Source organism: Erithacus rubecula, assembly GCF_903797595.1.
Source record: "Erithacus rubecula genome assembly, chromosome: 33".
NCBI lineage: Eukaryota > Metazoa > Chordata > Aves > Passeriformes > Muscicapidae > Erithacus > Erithacus rubecula.
In genome coordinates this window covers 1,390,432-1,396,431 of record NC_136683.1, presented here as the reverse complement: position 1 = coordinate 1,396,431, position 6,000 = coordinate 1,390,432, and positions in this window count along the sequence as shown.

The window sequence follows — 6,000 nt, the reverse complement described above, 5'->3', positions numbered from 1 at the left end:
CAGGAGTGGGGTTTGTTATCCCTGGATCAACCCCAAAAATGACAGAGAAAACAGGAGAGGGGTTTGACCATCCTTGGATCAACCCTAAAAATGGGATAGAGAAACCAGGAGTGGGGTTTGACCATCCCTGGGGTACCCCAGCCATGGATCAGCCCCTAAAAATGGGACAGAGAAACCAGGAGTGGGGTTTGTCATCCCTGGATCAACCCCAAAAATGGCACAGAGACAACAGGAGCTGGGATTTGTCCATCCTGGGGCACTCCAGCCATGGATTAACCCCCAATAATGACACAGAAACCAGGAGTGGGGTTTGTCCATCCCTGGATCAACCCCAAAAATGGCACAGACAAAACAGGAGTGGGGTTTTCCCACCCTTGGATCAATCCCAAAAATGGCACAGACAAACCAGGAATGGGGTTTGTCATCACTTGGTCAACCCCAAAAATGGGACAGAGGAATCAGGCGTTGGGGTTTGCCCATCCTGCAGTACTCTAGCCATGGATCAACCCCTAAAAATGGCACAGAAAACAAGGAGTGGGGTTTTTTATGCTTGGATCAGCCCCTAAAAATGGCACAGAGGAACCAGGAATGGGGTTTGTCATCCCTGAGACAGTCCAGCCATGGATCAACCCTAAAAATGGGACAGAAAAACCAGGAGATGGGATTTGTCCATCCTGGGGCACTCCAGCCATGGATTAACCCCCAATAATGACACAGAAACCAGGAGTGGGGTGTGTCCATCCCTGGATCAATCCCAAAAATGGCACAGAGACAACAGGAGTGGGGTTTGCCCATTCTGGAGCACCCCAACCATGGATCAACCCTCAAAAATGGGACAGACAAACCAGGAGTGGGTTTGCCCATCCCTGGATCAACCCCAAAAATGACAGAGGAACCAGGAGTGGGGTTTGCCCATCCTGGGGCACTCCAGCCATGGATCAATCCCCAAAAATGGCACAGAAAACCAGGAGTGGGGTTTGTCATTACTGGGTCAACCCCAAAAATGGGACAGAGACAACAGGAGAGGGGTTTGTCATCCCTGAGGCAATCCAGACATGGATCAACCCCAAAAATGACACTGAGAAAACAGGAGCTGGGATTTGTCCATCCCTGGATCAGCCCCCAAAAATGGCACAGAAAACCAGGAGTGGGGTTTTCCCAGCCTTGGATCAATCCCAAAAATGACAGACAAACCAGGACTGGGGTTTTCCCAGCCTTGGCACTGTGGCCTCAGCTCAGCTGAGTGAATCTGAGGAGTCCTGAGGCAGCCACACACCCCAACTCTGCTCTGAGTCTCCCATGCAGGAATAGATTCCCAATGAATAATTTACTCTGCTTTCTTTTGATTGGAGTTCTGATTGTGCACAGCAGTGCAGGCTCGGAGGGGGAAGCATGTTCTGATTAAAGATTTATACTGGGACTATAATTTTGTTGTTGTTGCTTAAATCTACTTCAAAGTGTGAGGAGGGTGGGTGTAAAATAAACACTCTGGAGCTTCTGGACTGTCTCAGGGTGTGAGTGCAAAGCATGGGAATCCACAGAGAAAAACTTGGTGCTCTCCCAGGCATCCTGCTCACACCAAATACTGTCAGAAATAAATTAAAATTACCTCTATTCCCTCAAATTACTGAGTCCAGCTTCCTTCTCCTGTGCTGAAACCACATCTCAAAAATTTAAAAATAGAACTTTAATATTTTACAACTTTTTCACTGTTCTTTTACTACTCCTTTTCTATTCTCCTACTGTTCTTTGAGCACACAGAGAACAGTTTGTGGCTGTGGGGAGTGATTTGGAGCTGGAAGAGGCTCTGACCAAGGATCACCCTGAATATAGAGAGGAACCAAACTTCAGCTCTTCTGTTACTGAAATTTGGAAATGCAGGCAAGAAAAACTCCAGCTCCTTCCCAGCCTGAGTGAGCAGGGCAAAGGATTTTTTTTCTTTCCTCCCTTTTCCCCTGGTGAGCAGAATCCCTTTTCAGCACAAGGAGAAACCTCTCAGAGTTGGATGGGTTTGATCCCACTCTTCAAACCCTCTTTTTCCAAGAGTGGGGAATTAATCTCAGGGAGTGAACCCTGTGGTTTCTCCAAACTCAGCCTCAGGAGGGAGGGCAGGGATGGCCCAGGTGCTTTCCTCACTCTCACAGGTTGGAAATCACCCAGGTGCTGTCACTGTCAGCAGTCAGGGGATGGGTTGGGTTGGGAGGGAACATAAAATTCACTTTATCCCACCCCTTGCTATGGGCAGGGACACCTTCCACAAACCTTCCACAAACCCAGGCTGCTCCAAGGGTGAGTGTCCAACTGGTCTTGGACACTTCCAGGGATGGGGAAACCACAATTTCTCTGGATAACCTGTTCCAGGGCCTCATCAACCTCCACAAAAATGAATTTATTTCTAATATCTCATGCTCTGGGCTCACTCCAGCAGCTCCATGTGCTGGAGCCCAGAGCTGGAGGCAGGTGGGATCTCACCAGGCTGAGCAGAGGAGCAGAATCCCCCTCTTGAGGGGGATTTATGGGATCAGCCCCACATGGGACTGTTTGTGTTGGCTGCCAGGTGACATCCAGCTCCTCAAAATCCCCAAATTCTCTTTTGGACAGGGTTTGGCCCCCTCACCTGCTGCTGGATGTGCCCAGGGTTGAGTTTCTGAGCTGCCAATTTACAAGATCAGCTCGTATCAGAAACATCTCTGTGATTTTACTCATTTCACGCTGAGGAACGAGCCAAAAAGCACAGGAGACAATGAGAAATGGGGGCAGAGCACGGGGAGCTGGAGCACCCCAGCTGCAGGATGGCCAAAGCCTGGCACCCCCAAAACCCTGAACCCCCTGAACCCCCAAAACCCCCAAACCCCTGAACCCACAAACCCCACAAACCCCTGAACCCATAACCCCCCCAAAAACCCTGAATCTTCAAACTCCCTGAACCCCCTGAACCCCCAAAACTCCCAAATCCCTGAACCCACAAACCCCCCAAACCCCTGAACCCACAAACCCCCTAAACCCCTGAACCCACAAACCCCCCAAAACCCCTGAACCCATAAACCCCCCAAAACCCCTGAATCTCCAAACTCCCTGAATCCCTTGAACCCCTGAACCCCCTAAACCCTTGAACCCCCAAACCCCCCAAAACCCCTGAACCCACAAACCCCCCAAAATCCCTGAATCTCCAAACTCCCTGAATCCCTTGAACCCCCTGAGCCCCCTAAACCCCTAAACCCACAAACCCCCCAAAATCCCTGAATCTCCAAACTCCCTGAATCCCTTGAACCCCCTGAGCCCCCTAAACCCCTAAACCCACAAACCCCCCAAAAACCCTGAATCTCCAAACTCCCTGAATCCCTTGAACCCCCTGAGCCCCCCAAACCCCCCAAAACCCCTGAACCCACAAACCCCCCAAAATCCCTGAATCTCCAAACTCCCTGAATCCCTTGAACCCCCTGAGCCCCCTAAAGCCCCAAAGCCCCTGAACTCGCCCGAACCCCTGAACCCCCACAACCCCCTGAAACCCCCCAACCCCCTCCCAAACCCCTGAACCCCCTGAACCGCCTGAACCCCCCAAACCCCTGAACCCCCTAAATCCCCGAATCCTCGAACCTCTGAACCCCCCGAACTCCCAAGCCTCCCGAACCCCCAACCACCCCAAACACCCTGAACCCCCCAACCACCCCAAACACCCCGAACCCCCCGAGCCCCCCAAACCCCCGAATCCCCGAACCCCCTGAACCCCCCAACCACCCCAAACCCCCGAGACCCCCGAGCCCCCCGAACCTCCTGAACCCCTCCAAACCCCTCGAACCTTCTGAACCTCCTGAACCCCCAGAACACCCCGAACTCCCAAACCCCCTGAGCTCCCCGAACTCCCGAACCCCCTGAACCCCCCAACCCCCCCAAACCCCCGAGACCCCCGAACCCCTCGAACCCCCCGAATCCCCGAACCCCCTGAACCCCTTGAGCCCTCCAAACCCCCGAACACCTTGAACCCCCAACCACCCCAAAGCCCCCGAGCCCCCCGAACCCCTCAACCCCCCTGAACCCCAAACCCCCGAGCCCCCACAACCCCCTGAACTCCCCAAACCTCCGAATCCCTTGAACCCCCAACCACCCCAAACCCCCGAACCCCCTGAACCCCCCGAACCCCCACAACCCTCCGAACCTCCTGAACCCCCCGAACTCCCGAACCCCCCGAACCCCCCAACCCAAATTTCCATTGACACCTGTCAATCATCGCCGCCCTTTGCCGCCACCTGGCGGCCGCTCCGGGGAAACGCACCCAGACCCCCCCAGACCCCCCGAACCGGGACCGGAACCGGGACCGGGACCGGGGGCACCGGGAGGAGCTCGGCTTTCAGAACATCCAAGGAAATAAATAAAGCATCGCTGCTTTATTTATTTTATTTTATTCTCCCAGGAGAGAACGGGATCTGCCCCTGCCCTGCCTCAGTTTTGGGGTGTAAAGGTGATTTTTGTAGGGAATGACATGGAATGGTTTAGTTGAAATTATAGGAACGTGGAATTTTTAAGGTTGGAAGAGGTCACCGAGTTCCCCCAGCAAGTCCCCGGGTGCCACATCCAAAATCTGTTAAATCCCTTCAGGGACAGCGACACCAACACAGCCAGTGCCTGACCACCTTATTTATGAAAGAATTTTCTTAATATCCCACCTAAAACTGCAACTCGAGGCCATTTCCCCTTGTCACCTTGAGCAGAGCCCGACCCTCAGCTGTCCCCTGTGTCAGGGGCTTGTGCAGAGCCCCTGATCCCCCTTTTCTCCAGGCTGAGCCTCTCCCAGCTCCCTCATCTGCTCCTGGGGCTCCAAATCCTTCCCCAGCTCTGCTCCTTTTTCTGGACACACTCCAGCCCCTTAATGTTCAAACAGCCCAAAATTTAATTCAGGACTTGGGACACAGGTGATGCTGCTCTACCTGCAAGAACAGAATCCTGAATCCAGAGCATCCACCCCAAAAAACCCCTCAGATCCCCCTGACTGGGCACCTGGGGATGATCCAACAGTGCCAGGAAAAGTTTTGGGTGGGAAAGGCAAAGACCTGTAGGGAGGCTGGGAGAGCTTGTGGGAGCCTCAGCTTGGGGTGTTTTTGGGGTGTTTTGGGGTGTTTTGGGGTGTTTTGGGGTGTTTTGGGGTGCTCAGGTGCATCACCCTGCCATGGTGAGAGTGAGAAAGAAAGAGCCAGAGGCATGGAAAAATTATCAGAAACGTGTATTTTTTTTTTTTCTCTTTTTAATAGTAAACCTCTTTACAACAAATATAGTGAAAGAGTTTCCAAACAAAACTCATTAAGAATTTCTCATGGTAATTATTATTATTATCATCATTTTTTTTTAATATATTTTTTTTTCTTATTGTGGAATATACAATAACGCATCACCATACAGCACAAAAAAAAAAAAAAAAAAAAAAAAAAAAAAAAAAAAAAAAAAAAAAAAAGAAGGAATATTGAAAAAACGAAATAGACGTCTCAACCACGTGCTGCAGTCCCTGGGAAGGAGCCACTGATTGTCAATGGGGAGGGAATGGGGATAAGGAGAGGGAATGGTGTCCCCAGGGCGCGGGAGGGTCGCAGACCCCCCGAGGGTCCAAACGCTCCAGAGAAAGGTGGAATTTATCAAATATCCCGGTTAAAATACCACAAGCTCTCGGTAGAAATCCTCCCTGCCCTCCCCTTGCTGCTGCATCGCCCCGAGGGCTGGACTCGCACACACACACACACACACCCACGCACACGGGTGGAGGAGCATCAGGAAAAAAAAAAAAAAAAAGGTTAAAAATATATATATATGTATATATATATATATTATAGATACAGAATTTTTTTTTAATTTTTTTTTTTCTTTTCCCTTTTAAATTGCTTCTCAAAACAATAAATAAAACTCCTCGGGGAGGGGGGGGGGAGTGCACGCCCTGTTTTGTTTCTACCTGTGCAGCACCCTGGGGAAGGTGCAGAGCTGCCTGTGCCGGTACAGACGGGCTGAGAGGGAACA